This window comes from Notechis scutatus, chromosome 1 (assembly GCF_049901735.1).
Source record: "Notechis scutatus isolate UNSWTSFEM ecotype Mainland chromosome 1, rNotScu1.2, whole genome shotgun sequence".
NCBI lineage: Eukaryota > Metazoa > Chordata > Lepidosauria > Squamata > Elapidae > Notechis > Notechis scutatus.
The window spans coordinates 256,123,001-256,147,036 of NC_142009.1; the positions used below are offsets into that span (position 1 = coordinate 256,123,001).

Below are 24,036 nucleotides of genomic sequence, written 5' to 3' on the forward strand. Positions count from 1 at the left end.
ATCCAATCATATAACAGTCGTGAAGTAGCACTTACACTTCAGACAAGAGCCACTCACTATCAACATTCCACAATAGAAGCCTTATTTACACATTTCAGACTGTGAATATTGAGAGCTGATGTTATTGTTCTAGGAAATTATAAAGTATGAAATAGAACCAATATAGTTCTCTTCTCACAGAAGAAATCAGACACATCTTCCAACAAAAGCAATGCAACACTATCTCAATAGCTTCACATTTACCTTTCTAGGTAGGGTGGCATGAAAAGTAGCAAAGTCACAGGAAGATATTTTACTTAAAGGTGCTTAGAAGACAGGTTTTCAATTGAGATCTAGAATGTTAAGTGGAAGTGTAGAAGAAAAAGTCTCCCAAAGATAGGATTTTACAGGATTGCTTTATTACAAGCGGTCTCCAACCTTTCTGACTTGGTAGACAGGTAGAGGCAATCGTGGTGGGGGCAAGGGGATGGTTTCGTGTGCACACTTTCACAAATGCAGAGTCGTGCACATGCATGCACTCACCAACAAACTTTCACAGTCCAGTTCCAAACGTGCTGTGGACTGGCACTGGGTTGCAGACTGGTGGTTGGGGACCCCTGCTTTATATAACTCCCTTCCAATTTCATGTACCTTTAATCTCTATCATAATCAACATATACCTTTAAGTCTGCATTTATAAATTTAAACTAAGCAAGCAAATGAAAATGATTCTTTCTCTTTCTCTAAGAAAGATGGCAACTCTAAGAGTTCAAATTATAGCCATATAAGCAGTATGACTAAACCATTTGTTACAGTTTACCCTTCAAAAAGACCTTGACTATGTATCAGAATGGTCAAACAAATGGCAACTTCAAATCTCAACAAATAAATGTTCTGTCCTACATATTGGCAAAAAATAAAATAAAATCAGAAAATAAAATACGGGCTGAATAGTCAAGACCTTGTTGATGATCCAAACTCTGTCAAGGATCTTGCAGTACTCATCTCTAATGACCTAAGTGCTAGAGCCCACTGTAACTACATAGCCAAAAAGGCATTAAGAGTTGTTAACCTAATCTTACGTAGCTTTTTCTCTGGTAATATTACACTAGTAACTACAGCATACAAAACATTTACTAGACCAATATTTAAATACAGCTCATCAGTCTGGAACCCACGTTACGTATCTGATATTAACACAGTTGAGAAAGTCCAGAAATATTTCACAAGAAGAGTTCTCCACTCCTCTACTCATTGCAGAATACCTTATGCCACCACACTCGAAATTCTAGACCTAGAAAACCTAGAACTACGGCGTCTTCGGTCCGATCTAAGTATGCTATGTAAAATCATACATTGCAATGTCCTACCTGTCAATGAATACTTCAGCTTCAACCATAACAACACAAGAGCAAACAATAGATACAAACTCAAGGTTAATCGCACCAAACTTGATTGCAGGAAATACGACTTCAGCAACAGAGTGGTCAATGTCTGGAATACTCTACCTGACTCTGTGGTTTCTTCCCCAAACTCCAAAAACTTTAACCTTAGACTGTCTACTATTGACCTCACCCCTTTCCTAAGAGGGCTGTAGGGGGCGTGCATAAGCGCACCAACGTGCCTACCATCCCTGTCCTTTTGTTTCTTTTAATTTTATTTTTTTAAAATTTTTCTTATATGTATCCATGTATTCATAACTATGTTTTTACTTATACCTATTATCTTGTAAGCAATTGATAAAAATAAATAAATAAATAAATAAATAAATAAATAAATAAATAAATAAATAAATAAATAAATAAATAAATAAATAAAGAAAGAAAGAAAGAAAGAAAGAAAGAAAGAAAGAAAGAAAGTTTAGGAAGCTCATCCAGAGTTTGGAAGATGATTCAACCCCCTCCACGTTTTTCTGGAATGAATCCAGTACAACCCTATGCCTACCCCAGGAGACAATAGAGAAACATCTTTGTTCCTTCATAATCTAGCACAGGAAAGGAACCAGATACTTTTTGTTATTTTGTATTTTTCAGAAAATAAACTAATAAACTAGTTCCCAAACATTATAAGCACTTTAAAAATAATCTTTTAACTGATAATCATACTAAATTTCAGACAAATACATTGGGTGCATCATATAAATAAAAGTCTTTTTCTTAAGAAAGGAAGAGATTGGGGAGGAACTTGGGTCAATTATGGAGTCTGGGGAAGGCTCTGGTTGATGCTCTGTGTCACACAGCACAGAGAGACACAGAGATAGACCCAGGGCTGTCTGATATTTCCCAGCCACCGGAGAGGCAGCTGCCTTCGAAGACTGATATGAGTGAGGAGGAAGAACAGCCGGGGCCTGTTCCAGATGCACGTATGCACAGAGCTGTTAGGAGAGGAGAACAATGGAGATCAGGGAGTCGACTCAGGAAGCAAAGCACACGTGGATGCTGAATAGCTCCTCCCTGGCTGGGGGAATAAATAGAAGGAAAGGGGAGTGGTTGTGGGAGGAGACAAAAGTTCATCTTTCTGAAGACTTTGCTCATTGTGTCTCACTTTGCAGCCTTTCGGGGGCTCATGGCTTTGTAATTATCGCAAGGAACTGATGAGGTCTGTTGATGCCATTAACTCTTTGAAAGTCTATTGCATGGACTTTTTGGTGGATGAATGCAATTAATTCACAAGAGGTAAATAAAAAGGGGCCTTTTGTGATAAGGAGTCTCTTTCTTGCTTCCTATATAGTGATCTGTAGTTGCAACAATAAATTGCTTACTTGCTTAGTCTCCCTATCATGGTGTTTTGAATAAATGACAAGTTCTCTCCGATATAGGCCTTTTTCCAGCATGCCAGAGAAACAGACTGGAAACAGAGTTAGCTCAGACCTGGCATTTCTACCATTTTATGAATAAATAAACATTTGTTATAAATTATCCATTATCCAGGCTGTGGCCAAATCTGATGGGTATCTGAGCGCATAATCAATATGAGCCATGCAGTACAGGGCACAGAAATGCATGATTCAAATGCATAAATTTTAGCAATAGTAATAAGACTGGCCATTCCCTTTTGATATATATGCTATTCTACCCATATATTTATATGGTTTCTCTATTTCACCTGCTACAGAAGGGGCTATGTTTACTTTGTGTTGATTTGTGGCTTGAAAAAATACTTAGAGAGATTCATTTGAAGGGATGAGAGCAGGTTGATTCAACTGCCACATATAACTTGCTCCATTGTGTGTAAATAAAGTCTGCCTACACCGGGATGGAAACCCTTACACACATACACACACACAGCTTAAAATATAGTTTGCAATATAATTTACAATAATGTTTCCATATTTCAGGAACATCTTCTTGATAATAGTCTTCCTGTTTTATTTCTGACAAGAAAAATAGGCATAAGTTGGACATATTTTAAAGCAGTGTCAATCTGCATTTCTTTAAGTCCATGAAAGTAAACTTTTATTTCAGTTTACGACCTTAAGAAAACATGCATCTTGAACAAAAAGGAACTCCCTTATCAAGAGTCCAAGTTCTTAAAATTTAATTTCTTGCTGTCCTATGTCTTAAGTGCAAGAGCACAATCCATAAAAATCATTAAAGAAATTCAGGTAAAGTTCAAATAGTTAGAAAAATGGATGCCTTTAAAAGAGAAGCACAAATAAAGGTATTGTTATTATGTATGTTTTCAAGCAGTCCTTCATTTACTATGCAAACTAAGAAAAAGAAATTGTTACGAACTAACTAAATAAACTCATTATTAAAAACTCTTCGAGCTCCGCTCCAACTGCAGGCTCGTAAACCTGCAGCTCGGATTGGTCCGCAAGTAAGCGATCATGATTGGCTGCCTTCGGCTAACCTGATTGGCTGACAGCGGCCATCCCTGATTGGAAGACTAAGCGCGGTTAAACTCGTTCCCATTGGTTATTGCGGCAGCAGCCAGCTCTATAAAAGAGCTGCTGCTGCCCAAGTGTTTTGCTCTGTTCTGAAGTCACTATTAAAGAGTTGAGTCACTACCCGATGCCTTGTCTCCGTTATTGCGCCCACTTCTCCAGATCTAACACTGGCGACGAAGGTGGGAGGCGGAGACAATAGAGCCAACTGAGCACTCGCTGTGCACCAAACAGAGCACGTGGCTGAAAGTGCGTCAACAACGGCAAGATGGCCAGCGGCGCCATACCACCCGCTCCATTTGACCCGGCTAACGAAGACTGGGACTCGTATATGGACAGGTTCCAAATGTTTTTGGAGACCAACAACCTGAAGGATGCTTCGCCTGGCAAGAAACGAGCGGTTTTCCTGACCCATTGCGGGCCTGCCGTTTTCAAAATGGCTAAGGCACTTGCAAAGCCTGCAGAGGTTAAGTCAATGGATTGGGATAACCTCGCTCCTATTCTTCGGGCCCATTATGCACCCGCGGTGCCAACCCTCATCAGAAGACACGAATTTTACCAGAGGGACCAACGGAAAGGCGAGAGCGTTGGAGACTTCATCGCTGACCTCCGGAACCTTGGTGGACTCTGTGGTTTTTCAAACCTCGAAGAAGCTATGCGAGACCGCATAGTTCTGGGATTAGATGACCATACGGCACAGAGCAAGATCATGGCCAAAGGGGACATCGATTTTGCAGATGTCATCGCTGACGCTACTGCAGCAGAGGCAACCAGGAAGTCAGCTGCTAGAATGCGCCGCACCAACGCACCGCTCCGTCAACTTGCCAATGATACTTCGCCTTTCCCAGAAAAGCACTCAACATCGGCGCACCATGAAGACCTCGAATCCCCATCGGATAGTGAGGAAGAAGAGGTCAACCGACTCCGGTCAGAGCGCGACCAGCGAAGCCAAAAACCTTCGCGTCAATGCGCCGGGTGTGGGGCAAATCACCCGCGAGCTGATTCCAAATTCCTCGACGCACTCTGCCGTTCCTGTGGAAAGAGGGGCCATATCGCAAAGGTCTGCAGGAGCAAGCGGGGGTCAAGTCCAATCCGTAGAGAGAACAACTCCCGCCAAGCTATGGGCAGCCCGCCCGTGAACCGGGATTGCCTGAATCACCAATGGAACCACTATCACTACAGAAATGGAGCGCCTGCTGCATCAGCTAGACGAGAAGAGACGCATCAAACCATCACCATCAGTCACGCCTCATCCTTGGATGCAAGGAAGATCCGAGTGAGGGTCGCCATTGAGAATCGTCCATGCGTAATGGAAGTAGACTCGGGTTCATCCCTATTAATGGTCTCGTGGAGGACTTTCAAACAGCTGATCCCTGACATCCACCGTCAAGACCTCAGCACCCAGAAAGTCATATTAAGGGACTATCAGGGAAACCGAATTCCCGTTGCCGGGCCCCGCCACGTCCAGGTCTCCTTTAAAGACCACACTGCAACTCTGCCTCTTACCATCGTCGATCGAGACCGGCCCAGTTTGTTGGGCTTACAGTGGTTCGCTCCACTGGGGATTGAACTAGCCGGCATTCACCAGACTGGGAGCAGTGACTGGGAAGCCGCCCTCGTCCAGGAGTTCCAGGATGTATTCACAGAGAAGCTAGGCAAGTACAAGGGGTCCCCCATATCGTTTAGCCTCAGCCCCGATGTTGCGCCCATACGCCTTAAACCTCGTCGAGTGCCTTTCGCAATCAAGCCAAAGATTGATGAACAATTAGACAAATTGATAGCCCAAGGGGTGTTAGAACCAATCGATCACGCCCATTGGGAAACCCCGATTGTAACACCCATAAAACCGGATGGATCGATAAGAATTTGTGGGGATTACTGAACCACCCTAAACCACGCGCTTCAGCAAAGCGCTTATCCTGTACCGGTGGTTCAACATCGCAGCGGAAACAAAGAAGGACGCCATATTGGCTCGGGTCCTCAGCTGGGTGGAACGAGGCTGGCCTGACAACGAACCCGACAACATCTTCACACCATTTAAAAACCGACAGACGGAGTTGTTCTCACAGAAGGGCTGCATTTTGTGGGGAGACAGAGTCATAATTCCTGAAAAATTACAACACAGCGTCCTAAAACTATTGCACGACGGTCATCCAGGCATAGTGCAGATGAAGGCATTAGTAAGAAGTTACACGTGGTGGCCAGGTATCAATAAACAAATAGAAGCCTGGGTGGCCACATGCAACAAGTGCCAGGAAATCCGTGCTGCCCCACCGAAGGCACCTCCAACTGAATGGGATCCACCTCGTGGCCCCTGGTCCTGCATCCACATTGATTTTGCGGGACCCACCAAGGGACACACCTTTCTAATAACGGTGGATGCCTATTCAAACTGGCTCGAAGTCCACAAAATGAAAAGCACCACAACAGAAGCCATCATTAAAAAGTTAAATAGACTATTCGCTATGCACGGACTGCCGGACGTTTTAGTCTCGGATAATGGCCCCCAGTTCACTGCCCTTGCATTCGAGCAATACCTAGCGGACTGGGGCATCTGCCATGCCTTAACTTCGCCGGCTCACCCTGCAGCCAATGGCAGGGCCGAGCGTATGGTACAATTCATTAAAAAAACATTGCACAAAATGGAACACGGCCATATTGACGACAAGATAAACAGGATGCTTCTTCTTCAATACATCACGCCGCACAGCACCACGAACAGAACCCTGGCCGAACTCTTGATGGGCCAGAAACTTCGCTCATACCTCCATCGCCTGCACCCAACCTGCACGCCAGAAAAACCTTGCAGTTCCAGCAGCAAGTGTCGTGCGATCAAGGTAGGCGATTTAGTTTTTGCGAAATATTTCTCGGCTGACCCATTGTGGGTCCCAGCTACCATCACGCAGCTAACAGGCCCCAGATCGTACCGTTTGCAGACTAATGACGGCAAACTGTGGAAGCGCCATATAGACCAACCGTTCCCGTTTGCTTACGCTAACTCTCTCTCACCCCTGATTTTCCAACTGGGGGGAAAGGGAAGACGAGGGGGCCAAAATAGAAATAACAGAGGACCCAATCAGCGAAGCCCAGCAGACGGTACAACCAGCCAGGGGATACTCACCACTCGACGGAAGCCCGAGCCGAGGGATGGCCTCGCCACATAGCAGCCCAGTCAGGGAAGCAAGCCCAGAGAACCCAGAAAACAACCAAGAAAACAGCCTTGATTCACCCAGCGAGACAGTGGAACCGTCGTCACCACCCGGTTCTACAAACTATCCACCGGAACCTGAACGGAAACCGGTAGAACAGCGGAAATCAAATAGGCAGGTGAAACGGCCTTCCTATTTGCGAGAATACGTCACCCCACCCTCAGACGGAACCTAGGGGGAGGGTGTTACGAACTAACTAAATAAACTCATTATTAAAAACTCTTCGAGCTCTGCTCCAACTGCAGGCTCGTAAACCTGCAGCTCGGATTGGTCCGCAAGTAAGCGATCATGATTGGCTGCCTTCGGCTAACCTGATTGGCTGACAGCGGCCATCCCTGATTGGAAGACTAAGGGCGGTTAAACTCATTCCCATTGGTTATTGCGGCAGCAGCCAGCTCTATAAAAGAGCTGCTGCTGCCCAAGTGTTTTGCTCTGTTCTGAAGTCACTATTAAAGAGTTGAGTCACTACCCGATGCCTTGTCTCCGTTATTGCGCCCACTTCTCCAGATCTAACAGAAATGTCATGTAATCTTCTCTTTATCACATAGACCTTCATTCTCCCTGATTAAGGATTGCTTTTATTTATTTATTGCTGTGTATGTTGAATGCAGCAAGGTTAAAATATAGATAGATCAGATTTCACAGTTCACAGGTAGAAAGATTTAAGAGATTATAATATGATATAATGTACAAAGTTCCAGGCAGTTGCACTTTACCTGTGACATAGATTTTAATTTGGCTTTCATGCATATTAATAAATTTATGTTAAACCAGGTGTTAGTAATTATGGAAATGAACATTATTCATATTCTCAATGGAACAGACCTGTTTGCACTGCAAACCCCAACTTAATTATAGATATACTCAAAGAAAAAAGAAGCTTTCTATTTACATAAATCACAATCACCTCTTACTGAAAGCAGATAAACATTTCCCACTAAGTTTATGCCAAATTTGCAAAATGGCCAATTCTGGCATTATTTTATTTAGACTTGCAACATATTTAATGCAACCATATATGAATCTAACATGCTCTTGTGATTTAAGGCACTGCCACAGAAGAAACTGCATAGAATTATCAGGGGTGGGATACGAAAGGGTTAACTACCAGTTCGGGATTTACGAGCTTCCCTGCCCGCTGTGAGCTGTGCGCCTGTAAATCATCATAAATCGTCATTAGCATGCATTACGCTGCCTGCCGAGAAGCAGCCTTTGAAACAGCCCTCTTTTCTTGTTTTTTTTAACTGCAGCTGTGCCTCGTTTGTCAGCTGAAGTTGAAAAATCAGGAAATAAAGATCAGGTAAGAGCCCAGGTGGGCAGGTTGGCAAAAACATCAGCAGACATAGAACCGGTTCTATGTCTGCTGGTCTTCAGAACTACCGGTTCTACAGAGGTGGACAGAACCGGTAGAAACCCACCCCTGAGAATTATATTTTTCAAGGTGAAGACATACCCCCAAGGAGATCCTGTTAACTTTGTACCAGTCTTTGAGTCTTAATCTATTCTGGTAGGAGAAATTGGAAGAGAGAGCACTATGTATATTCCTTAGAATAAAAAATTAACAAAAAAATAAAAAAATGCATTAAATAAAACATTTTTTTGTTTTATTAACAAAAAAAGTTGAACAGCAAAAACATTAACATTCACTTGAACATCCTAATTGTTAGTCAACTGAAAGGCACAATTTAGACTTGATTTTAATTTAGAAAGCCCTACATTATGTAGGTAGGTCTTGTTAATGAGCTGTGCTGTATTAGCATACTCCAAACCCTCGCAACTGATTGGTCCGGACGGACAGCGACCTGATTGGTCGAAACCCCGGCCGTGATTGGAGCGCTAAGAATCTACCGCAATTGGCTGTGCCGATCGCGGGACATTCAAAGCGCTGCCATTGGCCGCCGAGCCGCGAGCCAGCCCTATATGAAGGGCTGCCGCGGCTTGCATTCTCCAGACTATTCCTATTCTAAATAAAGAGCTGAACTCACCAGAATGGTCTCGTGTCTCCTTCGACCCGATCCACCTCAGATCTAACATGAGCCATGTTCTCTTTTCTTTATCAATTTTAAAAGTAACCTTGCTATTAATAAAGAAACTTTCTTCAACATATAAAGTCAGTTAATATTTAGGATGGGAAAACAACCCATTAACTGTTTGAGTTCACATTTCTGAATAATTTGTAGCTGAGATGAGAAGAAGGAAGGTGAAACTGAACACCTTTTGCTAGAGGCTTTTAAGAGGAGACTGGACCACTTATCGGAAATGGCATAGGGTCTCCTGTTCAAGCAGGGAGTTGGACTAGAGTATCTTCAAGGTCCCTTTAAACAGGGGGAAAACATTAGGTGTGGTTGTTGAACACTAAAGAGTTCCCCTTCTCCTTATTTCTTACAAATACATATTTTAATAACGCAGTAGCCAGGTAGATATGTACATAGATTATTATGAGTTTTATTCATGGTATTAGAATCTTGCTCTGTTAAAAATGTGAAAGAAATCATATTTGCTATACATTTAAGAAGATTCAAAATTGGCAAACAGGTTTTGTTTCTTTTAGTCGAATAGAATAGAATAATAACTAATATCCAAATAGGGCAGAAAAAGAAATTATGAATATGGAATTGTAGCAAAGAACTTCATAAATTGGAAGATAAGCATGAATAGATGTAGCTTCCTGCTCTGGTAATTACAATCCTTTCGTCCTATTCACATGTGTGAGTTTTGGTAACTGTTACTAAAGAAAAAAAAATCACCAAATGAAATTCTCAATCCATTCAACAGGCGGCTATTCTGCCTTCTTCCACACATACTTGAATGCAGATGAATAGAGTCCCCCTTTTGATTTAAATATTGTATTTGGTCACCATTTTATATTTTTATATTTTATATATTGGGTAGTTTCTTTAATATGTAAATTATTTCCTGTTTATTGTTTGTTTTGTACTGTACATCATTCAGACTAGGATGTCCCTATAAATTTAATAAATAAATATTCTACTGCAGTAGGCAGAATGCAGAATGCTTGATATTTGCTTAGAAGCAGCGATGGATTGGGCAAGGGACTAAAACAAACCTTTGAAGCTGAATCCTAATCAAACAGGGATAACTATGGACTGATAGATCTCATTCTCAGCAATGTAGAAGATGGTCCATTCTGGATTAAAAGCAATTTATTTATTTACTTTATATGCCTCCTATCACACCAGGAGATGACTCTAGGTAGCTGACAATCAATAGAAGACCAGTATAAAATATTAAAACAATAACTACTAACATTGACAAAGATGGAGGAGGAAGGGCACAAATTGCAAGATGCATTTACTTCAAAGGTCAGGGGGAGGGGGTTTATCCTGGATTCCAAGCTCTGTTTTCATTGACAAATGGAAAACTAGGCCTAACTTTAGCTGGTAAACAAGCCATGTCAGTAAGGAGCCAGTTTGGTGAAGTGGGCTAGAAACCAGGAAACTGTGAGCTCTAGTCCCAACTTGGGCATGAAAGGTGATTAGATAACTTTGGGCCAGTCTCTCTCTTTCAGCCCAATTCACCTCATGGGGTTGTTGTTGTGAAGAAAATAGGAAGATGAAGGAGTATTTAGGTATGTTTGCCATCTTGATTTATTTATAAAAATAATAAAGGCAGGATAAAGAAAAAGCAAAATTTTAGAAAATGAATGAATGAATATTGCTTCCTGATTTTGATAGCTTGCTTTAAAAACTTCGTAGCAACATAGTCGATAAAGGTTACCTTTGAATGTACCCTTAAAACTGCAAATAGTGCAGAACAAACCTGCCTGTTAACTAATTGCTACAGCTCAATGGCATCATCTACCATGGTTTCTTAAAATGCTACACTTGTAACCTGTGACTACCTAATTGAATGTGTGGATAATAGTCTATAAAGCCCTAAATAGCTCAGGTGCCAGATTTTTTAAAATACCTGCTTTTCAAAATGCCACAAAATTAGAGGGAGAGAGGCAATATGAGCACAAGGGGAAAAAAGTAGGTAAAATATAAAACATCTCAAGAGTGCTCTAAATGTCTAACCATGCCCCTGGACTCAGGATGGAATCCAGAAGCATTCTGTAGGTGCCTACAACACAGTGTATTGTTTGCTTTCTGGCATATAGGTTTTTTTTATATATATTGACCATACATTATGGAAACTAGACTATGTTTTGAAACTCCAAATGTACTCACTAGCTCAAGCTGGTTTGGAACTCTTACAGTTACAGTGTGAAAGCAGATATAATGTGCTTAAAAGTCAACATCTGGAATAAAGTATATGCAATATTTGTCACTGTATTTCTTATAAATTTGGGTGTATTCTGTGGAAGTGCATTTATGAAACTATAAACCATTTTAGGGAATGTAAAAGAAAACAACAGATTTACTTATGGAATCTGAGAACATTTTCAAATTCTTAAATGGTACCAAAAAAAAAAAAAAAAAGATGAAAGAACAGGCTTGATGCTAATTGTACTCGCAATTAGAAAAAAATGATCATAAACAGATTTTAAGTAAATAGCATATTTTTCTCTCCTTCCTCATTTGGACCTTACATATACTTATTCCTGAACAAAGCTCTAGGGAAATCACCTGAAGAAATGAAGTATTCAGTATCACAATGACTAATTTCTGCTGAGATGTTGCTTGATTAAAGATTGTGTTCCGCACTTGATGTCCAAAACTAAGATGCTTTTGAATTTCATGTAATTTGTATCCCAATTTAGCAAAGGTTTTTCTTGTTTTTTTTTTTTTAAAAAAAGTAAATTTCCACAGGAAACTAGCTCACAAGATTTCAGCTCAGCTATAATTTAGATGACAGAGTACAAATCGTACTATGCCTATTCAGGTATACAATCCATCGAGTTCAGTTAGCATACATACAAGTAAATGACTATCAGATTAGTGTTCTTATCACAATTGGTAGTACGGCTTGTGGACCATCTAATAATGAGAGAAATTTCTATTTGGATTGCAAAATTGATTTAAACTTCCCCATGCAACTTGAAGATGAGAATGCCATTATTCTTCATACTGATCATTTTTCCAAATTTTGCAATGCCGTTTTCAATTTAAGTACAAAAAGAAAAAGAAATGGGGTGTATAATATATGTATAGTAGAGAAAATTGGGTACCAAAGTTATCTGAGAAAATGATATGTAAAATATGAATGTTCATGCTCTTTCCATTTGCAGACAAATGTACAAACTGGAGGAAATAAGAGTTATGACTGAATAAATATATCTAAGGTTCATAAAGATTGATTTCTCCATTCCTAATACAAACTATGTGATTGTTAAAAAGTAATGTGATTTAGTTCTTTTTGAATCATTAAGGGGAACTTGAGACTAGTTTGATCAACAGAAGTATTTTTTTCTTGACACTCAGTATTTTTTTTAAAAAATAATTCAGTATAAATATTGGTGAAAAGTTCAGATGACTTAGAACAGGGGTGTCAAACTTGCGGCATCACAGCATCATCACATGATGTATTGAGACTTTTTTCCCCTTCGCTAAACCAGGCAGGGGCAGGACCAGCACATGACGCATCTAGCTCATGGGTCGTGAGTTTGACAACCCTGGATTAGAAAGTCTGTTATACCTTAATGACTTCTAACGCAAGTATTACCGAGTAGTAATTTTGGAGACATTCAAATGTAAACTATTAGTTTGTAAATGGGTCATTATAAGCCATTAACGCTGGCCAAACTGACAAGAATCCTTCATCTAGATAACATGTTTCTGACTTAGTCGGACACTCTATTCACTTTTCCAATTCTTTGCTCCCATCCTTCCTTTCACCTATCTCCTCCCACTTATGACTGTATGTTGCAACTTTGTTGCTTTTATCCTAACAATTTGTATTGACTGTTTCCTAGTATGATTTGATTGCTTATGTATCCTATGACTATTATTAAGTGTTGTACCTTATGATTCTTGACTCTTGATGAATGTATCTTTTCATTTATGTACACTGAGAACATTTGCACCAAGACAGATTCCTTGTGTGTCCAATCACACTTGGCCGATAAAGAATTCTATTCTATTTTGTTCTTTGTCCCAAATTAATTCAATGTCTCACAGTTAGTTTCATTTTATTTTTTTTAAAGTTCTTATCACAAAGCACCTTATTTTCGAACCCATTTTTTGCAGAGTTGTTCAATACCAAGAGTTATCAATCAACCCTAATCGAATTCTTGGAATTCCAGCAATTTACTTATTTATTTTATTCATTTGTATCTCACCTTTATTATTTTTACAAAGAACTCAAAGTGGTGAAGATATTCACCACACTTACTTCCTCCTGTTTTCCCCACAAGAACAAACCTGTGAGGTGAGTTGGTCTGAGCGAGTGTGATTGGCTTAAGGTCTCTCAGCTGGTTTTCATGGCTAAGGTGGGACTAAAACTCATGATCTTCCTGTTTCTATCTTGTGACTTAACCACTAGCCAAACTGACTCTCTAATTTAAAAAATAGAGTCATATTTCTTTTTTTTAAAACAGGAAATATTTTGCAAGGGGAAGATGATCGAACTCTGTGTACTTTCATTAGTCTGTAGATTTCCATTAGCCAATTTCCACGGAGTCCCACTGATGAGAAGATTCAGAGACTCTAGAATGACAGAAAATCTAACTTAATCAAAACCTTAATATATTTTACAAAGCTATGATTTTGAATCATGGCTATGAATACATTATCTCCTGCAAATAACTTGCAGCTGTGCCACATGAACTTGCCTCATCCCTGATGCAGCTTGTTATCTGGTTCACCTTTGCACAATTCAGTAACCAACAGTTTTTCTGCTTCAAGTCACTTGAATGTAGCCAGCTAAATCATGTCTAGTTTTTTTAAAAAAATATTTTAGACTTCCAACTTGCAACAGATTTCCCTTTGACAGCCCCCTGTGTCAGCCTATCACGAGAAGCAAGATCAAGCAACAGAAGGAACAGCAATATCAGGAATGTTGTTGTAGGTAGAATACCAGGAACTGTCAGAATTTCTGTCAGAATTTCTCTCTGTCCTATCTCATCCCAAACAATATCCAGGCATATTAGTGTATTCTACATAAGTGCATTTACCTTTTTTCTCCTGCTTTCCATTTTTTTAAGGACTGAGCAATTCATTTATTGCTCCCTTCCGCATCTCCAAGATCAGCTGTACATGCTTACATAATTTGTATCAGCCAGAGAGAAAGAGAGGGAGAGGGAGAGGGAGAGGGAGAGGGAGAGGGAGAGGGAGAGGGAGAGGGAGAGAGAGAGAGAGAGAGAGAGAGAGAGAGAGAGAGAACACCCTCCCCCAAAAAACACTTATCCAGGAGAACTATCCAATAATATAAAAGTCAGGAAATTGTTGAACTGCATTATGTAAGTATATTTAATGCCTGTAATAAATAAAATAACATGCATGGCTGCAGTTCTACTCAGCAATTGTATTTATTTTTTCATTGATTTAAATTTGTTTTTTATTTTATTTTATGATTATGATATACATGGGCCAAAGTCCCTTGCTGAGATGGGCAGCTATAAAAATCAATTAAAGAAATAAAATGTTTTGCCATTTACAGTAAAATCGTAGCTAATTTACCGCTGGGAGGAACAGGCAAGCCTCTAGGTTTGTTAGTAGAGCTGATCCAAAATTCATGAGGTAGTGATACTATGTAAATAAGCTTCTCCTGAGTAGGAAGATTAAAAAGGCAATCTACAGCTATGCTGTGCTATTCTCTGCTTTTCAGATTTGTGATTATAGTCCAGTGAATGAATTACTACAATGGTAGACTAGATCTGAGCCATCTAAAGATTTCACTATCAAAAGCATTAATTTACATTTATTGTATGATAATATTACATTTTTGCCAGAGTGGGCCTGATTTGGCATATTTTAAATGTCATTTAAAAGTATGAGTTAATTGTTTATGTAGAAATTGTTTGATAAAATCTGCATAAAGAATTAGAGGGCAGGTAAACTGAAAAGCTAGACTGTGTAAACAGTACTACAGTTCTACCAAAATATAAGTGGCCTAGGATAAGGAGAAATCTCACCTATATTAGAATAAGTTGATATTCATTCTCTTAAAAATAGTAAATTGAACAATCGAAAGTAATTCAGGCAATGAAAATAAGTCTGTCCTTAAAATGTCATTTTGTCATCCCTTTGCACTACAGAATTAAATAGTTCACTTCAGTAAAGATTTAATTATGCCTTGTTTGTTGGTTGCCAAGAAGGAACTTTTGGGAGACGAAGCTGCCAGAAATGGAGAACAACAACTCTTTCTAATGAAACAATTCCAAAAAAAACAAAACATAATTACTGTTTGAAAACACGTTCATCAAAAACTTTTAATTTTCCCCACTCCAAAATTAAAAATTCAAATGAATGCTTTTCAAAATGACTAACATTATTGATAAAATTCATCTATTTATCTGAGCAAATTGTGATGAGAAGAAGAAAGGGGGGAGGAGGGGGGGAATTTATATACTACTAACACTCTTGTGCCTATTTAAATAGTTAATTGATACTTTCAAATCTTCAATTGGCTGAAACAGTGCATCGCGTAGCAATAATTTTTGAATCAATCTACCTCAAGTGGGCTAATTTACAGAAGATATCCAAATCCAGGACACATGATTCTTGTGGGTTTGTAATTTGGCAAACTTGCACCCATTTCAGTATCACTATGCTTTCTGACTACAATTCCCAGAAATCTATAGGTTCATGGTCAAGGGTGGGATTCAAAAATCCCAGCAACCAGTTCTCTGCCCGGTTGTTGCCTGGGCATGGACACGGTGGGTGTGACCTACTGGAACTTCTGGGAGGCTTGTTTTTTGCCCTCTCCAAGCTCCAGAAGCTTTCCTCGGGCCTCTCCCCAGGCTCTGGAGGCTCTCCAGAAGCCAGAAACTCCATTTCTGGACTTCCTAAACTTCTGGGAAACCCGTTTTTCACCCTCCCAGGACTCTGTGCAGACCCTACACTTACTTGCATCCAAAATGGGCCATGTGGAGACTCCTGGGAGGGGCTGGTGGGTGAGTGGGGCCAGCCAGTTGGTTCAACTACTGGTTCAGCAAACCAGATGTAAATTTAACATCCGGTTCACTCAAACTGGTCAACAGATAATCAGAGTTGGAAGGGACCTTGTAGTCCACCACCCCGCCCAAGCGGGACACCCTACACCATTTCTGACAAATGGCAGTCTTGAAAGTCTCAAGTGATGGCGCTCCCACAACTTCCAAGGGCAAGCTGTTCCATTGGTTGATTGTTCTTACTGTCAGAAAGTTTCTCCTTATTTCCAGGTTAAATCTCTCCTTGTTCAGTTTCCATCCATTATTCCTTGTCTGGCCTACAGGCGCTTTAGAAAATAGCTTGACCCCCTCCTCTCTGTGGCAGCCCCTCAAATATTAGAAAACTGCTATCATGTCTCCCCTGGTCCTGCTCTTTACTAGACTAACCAAGCCCAGTTCCTGCAACCATTTGTTGTATATTTTAGCCTCCAGTCCCCTTATCATCCTGGTTGCTCTTCTCTGTACTTTTTCTAGAGTCTCAACATCTTTGTTATAATGTGGTGAACAAAAATGGATGCAGTACTCTAGGTGTGGTCTTACTAAGGCTTTATAGAGTGGTATTAGTACTTCTCTTGTTCTTGACTGTATTCCTCTGTTAATACAGTTTAGGATTGCATTAGCTTTTTTGGCTGCTGCTGCACACTGCTGGCTCATATTTAGTTGGTTGTCCACTAAGACTCCAAGATCCTTCTCACAGTTACTGCTATTGAGCCTGGTTTCACCCAATCGCTATGTGTACTTTTGGTTTTTCTTGCCTAGGTGTAGGACTTCACTTTTCTCTACATTGAATTTCATTTTGTTAGATATGGCCCAGTGTTCTAGTCTGTCAAGATCCATCTGGATCTTGAGCCTATCTTCTTGGGTGTTAGCTATTCCTGCCAGCTTAGTATCATCTGCAAATTTGGTAAATTCCCCTTCTATTCCCTCATTTAAGTCATTAATGAAGATATTGAAGAATACTGGGCCTAAGACGGAACCTTGTGGCACCCCACTGCTTACTTCCCTCCATGTAGACTTAGACCCATTAAGGACTACTCGTTGAGTACGGTTTGCCAGCCAGTTGCGAATCCATCTAGTGGTGGTGCTATCTATTCCACTTTTTTCTAGCTTACTAAGAAGTAGGTTGTGGTCTACTTTGTCAAATGCCTTGCTGAAATCTAAATATATTATGTCCACAGTATTTGGCTGGTCTACTAATTTAGTCACTGTGTTGAAGAATGAAATAAGATTGGTTTGGCATGATCTGTTTTTAACAAATCTGTGCTGACTGCTAGTTATTACTTTACTTGTTTCTAGATGTTGGCAGATCTGTTTTTTTTATTATCTTCCAAACCAGCTGAATCCCACCCCTGTTCGTGGTGCATGGGAAGATGAAAGGGATGGATTCCCACCCTCTTTTCTGTCTGGTTTCTGCAATCAATTGATGTCTGCTTTGGAACTGAAGACAAAATTTGAAATATTTTAACAAAAGATGAAGGACTGTTTCAAATGCCTTCTGGCAAGGTAGGGATGATTGGGGGCACTGATGGTCCACCGATAAGTCCTCCTTGGTAGATAAAGTCTTTGGGGTTATATCAGAATGAGGAACGGGCATGAGTTTTCATCATAGTCCCATAGCTCCCATTATTCCCCCTTCCCACAACAAAGTGGTAAGCAATTCTGTAGATCAGCTAATGGGGAGGAAAAGGTCCCTCCATCAGATAATGGGAAATGGCTCCAGCCTATATTGTATGTGGAAGGAAGAATGACCCAAAGGTCTCAAGTCATCTAGTTATTATTTATGAACTGTCTAGAACTGAGAAATATTTTTCTTGACTAGCATTAAGAAAATGTATGGGAATTCAATCATTATAATAAGGCATATTTTCACCTTTTAATTACAGTAATTAATCAAAGCAGATAATTTTGGAAAGCTTTCAGAGATATTTTGCAGTCAGTAAAAGGAAACAAAACTCATTCATAGATCACAACTTCAATCCAATTCCATTAAAATAGTTATTTTCAACTTGGCCGTATATAAAATTTTAAAAATACGTTGTGAATGCCATGCTTGGAATGGGGAAATGCCTACAGTCACAATACTGGGACTTATAGGAAATGAGTATTGGCAACTATTGATGAAATAGAACAACAACTTGCTTTTACTTCTATTATTATCTATCTCCAGAGCTGATCTAGCTGCCCATGATAAGTTACCCATATTTTGATTTTTTTAAATATAAAGGACACATGGACACACCTAACTCTTTATTAAACCTAAATGGACACAATTCCATCCAACAGTTGTTCAGGAAAATTTCTGGAGATTTGGAGAGCTACAGTCTAACACAGAGAGCATCCAGTTCGAGGAAGATTGATATGTATTGTTTTATGCATGGGAAGGGGGAGATTTATGGCCATTCTTTAATTAGCCAGTTTTCTGGAATACATTGATTACTTTAGATGCCAGGTTTTAAGTATACCAATTACACGCACTTCAGTGAAAGCAGTATTAAAATATGACTTATGCATTTATTTTCTAAGAGTGTAATATGATCATCCAGGTTTCTTTGTTTTTATTAATATTTTGAGGATGTTTTAGATAGAATTAATACTCATTTTAGATATATTTAATTAATTCCAATAGGGCGTATAATTGGAACTTCTAAATATACTGCCAGCAAATAGTTATAATATTTTATAATTCCTAATTAGAAAGTGAATGCCTGTTTAAACCAAACATTTCTTTTCATTCCACAATCCTGTTTATACATTTTTACTTAGCTTGTATCATGCTACAAGAGTGGTTGTTAATATACCATTCATTTCAGAAGCATGTCACACTTCTTCAAGGATGTCTCACTTCCTCCCCAGCCATCTTTTAGTTAATTATTTAATCCCACACTCACCCACACTAGCACTGATGATATTATCTAGTTGGGTATTGAAACATCTGTAAGCAAAGAACCAAGCTCAAAGGACGCCAAGGACTCCACAGTAATAGCACATTTTAAAATAACTGATATGGTTTTAGAAGCATCAAAATATGTATAATGTCAGTTGGGAAACCTTTAATGCTGTTGCATTTAAAATATCCATATATATCAGATGATCTTTCTCTTTTAAATTGCAGTTTATTGCTTAAACTGCATGATAATTTCCAAAACGAAGGCAATCAAAAAGCATTTTTTTCAAGTGAAATACACTGATACCTGAATATAAAATAATATACATGATAAAATAAGAACTTCTTTCCAGTTCCTACAAAATGAAAATCAAATTCTTACTACTGAGATCCTTGTAAGAACTATTTGATACAAGAAAATGTAAATAAAATTGCAATTCTATGTACTGTACATTCACATACAATATATTCAGTGGGTCTCAATTCTGACAGTAATCCCTGGTAAAATTATAATCCTAGGAACACTTTGAGTGCAGTAAATTATATGGATTTGAAGAAAAATATTAATCATATTAAAATAAGTTCCAATAATGATATAATGTGAAGAGATAATGAAAAATTAAATTATTCATTTTCTGTCAAACATAGTTGTTGAATGAAAGCTTAATATATAATATTTCTGATATCTTGACAGGAAATATTTGTAACTTTAAAAATAGGTACATTTATACAGAGTATTTCTATTCTGTACCACCTACCTATCTTTAACCTGCTGGGATAACTGGAAGTTCTCAAACTGTAGCGTCAACATGTCAAGAAGGTGTTATGGTTAGGAAAATTGTCTGAGACTAATGCTCTTTATATATATAAAAAAAGTAGTGTTTTGAGGCCTAGGCCCAAGAAAATACAGTATTGTCTGTGTTTGGGGTGGGGACAGCAAAGGTGGTATTCAGCAGGTTCTGACCAGTTCTGGAGAAGGGGTAGTAAATGTGTAAATTTTGAGTAGTTCAGAGAACTGGCAAATACCACCTCTGACTGGTCCTGCCCCCATCTATTCTCTACCTCCCAAGTTCCAGCTGATCGGCTGGGTCTTCTTTTGTTGCCCTTCACAGGAGAATGGAGCTGGAAAGCAGGTTAGTGGAGTGGGGAGGGGATAGAGATTTTACAGTATCCTTCCCCTGGAGTGGGGTAGGAATGGAGATTTTAAAGTATCCTTCCCCTGCCATGCCCAGCAAGCCACACCATGCACACAGAACTAGTAGTAAAGTTTTTTGAATCCCACCACTGAGGGACAGATATCTAGGATCAAAAACATCAGAATATGAAACAGGATGGCACTTTTGTCTCTCCTAGCACAGGAGTGCCTATGGTTTTACCACTTCATTTACTGATTTAAAAAACTGACATGACCATCTATTTTATGGACCTCTTACAACAACAACAAAAACAAGCAGAAAACAGTATGAATGGGCATCTAAACCAAAACAACACCCAGCTGGCTCAACTATATTCCCCAATACATAAATAGTTACAATCATTGGGCTCCAGCATTCTCTTATCCAAATTCTTAGAGAAAGACTCATCTTTTAAAGGCATGGTTTTATTTCATTTGGCATTGTCAAAGAAACTGAAGTGTCACACTGCAGTTCAGAATTCATCTCATTATGCTTACCAAAAGAATGTCCCTTCCTTTGTAATGGTAAACATTTCCTACATTAAGGCTCTTTCTCTTATCAAGTCATTATTTAATTAATTAACTCAACCATTTAAGCAGAATGGGACATCTAGTGATGTGAATGAGCAACAAATTATTACCACTATAATATTTTAATTTCTAGCACTTCCTAGAACTGCTGATGGGCTTTTATAAATATAGCTGGCCTTGAGTACTATAAATGTTAATCTCAAGAGGAAAAATCTCATTTTCTGTTCCACTTCAGACAACAAAATGGCTTGGGGCAGCCCTATGAGATAGATAACACACACGAGTTGTTATATATGTGTGCACATATTTATAACTGTACAAAGGTTAAATTAATTATAAGGGGTTATTCAACTCATACAAGCAATAGAAGTTCATTTCCTTCATTATATTATGTACTTGGTTTTTGTTATCATGCTAACCACCATTTCTCTTCCCAATATTGTGTTCTTTAGGATAAAATGCAAAATATTAAATGCTATGCCACTGAGGTACTCATGTCTGATCGCAAAATACCAATGGAACCATAAATTTAAAAAAATATTGGGGGATTGGCCATATCTTTGAGGCAAGTTCAACTTTTTGTGACTAGATTCATGCAGCTTTCTTAGCAGCATTATGAAAGTGATTACCAATAGTCTAAATCCTTCCCCACCCATGTATATGTATTTAATTCCATTGATTGGTGTGCATATGATGCTCTTGGTGATCTCATATTAATGCTACAGTGAGTATGAAGCAAGAAGACATGCAATACCCTTCATGGGGATATAAGAAGGAATGGAGGTAGGAATCAGCATAATCAGATTTGCAGGAATTTGTTGTTATAGATCATCTCAATAATTGCAGTGTTAGTCTTCCTGAGTTGATTTCTTAGTTTTCCTTATCTAGTGGGATGACAGTAATTTGCTAATTTCATCCCTGCTGTCATGAAAAGATGATAGAACACCGTCACATCACTTACAAGACCTATAGGACTAACAAGGCTGGTTGAACCTCAAGACCTCAGAGGAAAAGTGAAAAAAGAAAAAAAGAGCTAATCCTCAAATTGGGGAGAAATCCATCATTTCTAGCTAAGAATTGTCTTTATAACCATTTTTGCACCATAGTTGAGGTGGAAGTAATTGGTTCAGCTGCCAAAGAAAAACAATCATGTAGAATTACATGCTTGGGAGCTCATATAAAAATATCCAAGATCTTATTAGTCCTATTTCCAGCTGAATGTTAACTCTGTGCATTTTATTTTCTCCATCATATTTCTTAAAAAAAAAAAAAAAACAAGTTTTATTTCCAAGACAAACAATACATAGATACACATAAAACAAAACATAAAAGCATAAAAAATCTCTTATCTGAAAGTTGATTAGTCCCGGGTTAAAACTCTTGGTACAGACACAACTTCAAATTCATATTCATTTTACATACCATTTCATATCTTATTAACATTTTCAGTTTTCTATATGTCTTCTCCTCTCCTTTAAATTTTCTCAATTTTATTTTATTTTATTTATCTCCTCTCAATTCATATCATAATATTTATTATTCTTTGTCTGTTCTATTCCAGCCAGCCCTTTATTTTCCTTCTTTAAAAAAAAGAAAAAACTTCTCCTGCACACTATATGGAGTATGATGCCTTTATCTCTTTCCCCTACATTTATAATACTTAATATAAAACACATAACATATATTGGGATTCTGTCTGGTACATTCTATAATTATACTATATTATCAAAAATAATACAAATCTATTCATTAGTATTAATATTCATTCATATCTTAAACATTTAAATCATTACTTTTCAATTAAATCACATACTTTTATGGGAGCCCTATTTTCCATAGTTATATATTATATCCCTCATCATATATTATAACTCATTATTTCATTAAAAAGTACCTCCTTCTTCTACTTCAATTCTCATTTCACAAAAAATTTCGCTAGTATACCATATTCTAATCATTAATATTAACAATCATTTATATCTTAAACATTTTATCCATTTCAATTAAATATCATGCCTTTGTGGGAACACTTATGCTTTTCAAAGATTATTACCCCCCCCCCCCCACATCACAATCTTGAATTATGTTTCGTTACAGTACTCCCTTTTCTTAACCAAAAATTTCACTAATTTATGTTAAATATTTTATCACATTTTAGGTTACATATTGTTTCTAATTTTCTATGTTTACTTCTAAATACAAGTATAAAAAATGCAGTCTTATGTACCTTTCTAGAATCCCTTTAACCATAAAGCTTATCCATTATCTCTAAAAAAAATTTGCTTCTTAACATCTTGCTCCCCACTATTAGGACTTCTCATCCCTTCCTTTCTTTCTTGTTCCTTCTTCTCCTTATCCTCTTTAACCCCTTGTCTCTCCACCTCCCTTTTATTCTGCTTTCCCCCTTTCTGTTGTTTCTTAACATAATATCCCCTTTTCACCTTATTCTTCTCTTTTTGGGCTATTTTTCCAGATCTTAAAGACCTTTTTCCCTTTTTCTCTTGCTTTTTCTCTTCTCCAGTCAAAGTAATTTGTTCATCAAAGATGGCTTCTCCTTCTTCTTTGTCCCCATCATCCTCATTCTGCTTCACATAAATATAAACCGCCATTTCCAAGTATTGAAAAATAGTGTCAAGACCATCTTCCCCTCCTTGTTTTTCTCTTTCAAATTTTTGATATATAAGTTCCAATTCATCCATAGATGATGCCATTGTGTAGAGAAAAAGTTTTTCCAAACAACCACCCAGATGATTTAATCAAAAGTAATTTCCAAAGGTTCCAAAGTCACCAAACAATCCAAACAGACTATTTCTTTTAGATACCTTCTTCTTCTTCACTTTCTCTTTCTGGGGTTAAAGTAATCACAAATCCTTTTCAAATATATTTTTGGAAGTTTTTAAACTCTTTGTAATTCTAGGCAATCTTATCCTTATTTTCAAATTTTGCTCTAATTCTTTTTTTCACTCTCCCTTCCCACTCACAGCCAAAAAGGTGTTTTTTTTTTTCCGCTGTCACTTTAGGAAGGAGAGTAGAACAAAGAAAAAACTTTCCCCTTTAGAATATTCGCAGCTTAAAACTCTCACAGGGAACAATATATACTTAGCAGCCTCCAAGATTCCAGGTCATTTTCTCCCGTCTTGTCCCGGTTAGAATCAACTTTCACTTTTCTTTCAGCTTCCTCCCTCCTGCACCTGCTTGTCCGGCTGCAGCTTTCTTCGTGGCGGCCATTGCTGACCGCCGTTCCTCCGCCTCGGGAAAAGGGGGTTTAGCCGGCTGGGGAGGGGGTTTGCGACACCCCCAAACCCCTTGCCAGATCCCCCC

At 38.6% G+C, this 24,036-nt stretch overlaps 1 protein-coding gene across 2 annotated transcripts in view; it reads right to left on the bottom strand.

Moving 5' to 3' along the window:
• NELL1 (neural EGFL like 1) overlaps window positions 1-24,036 on the bottom strand; it is a 594,259-nt gene that overhangs the window by 10,952 nt on the left and 559,271 nt on the right. The window lies entirely within an intron of this gene.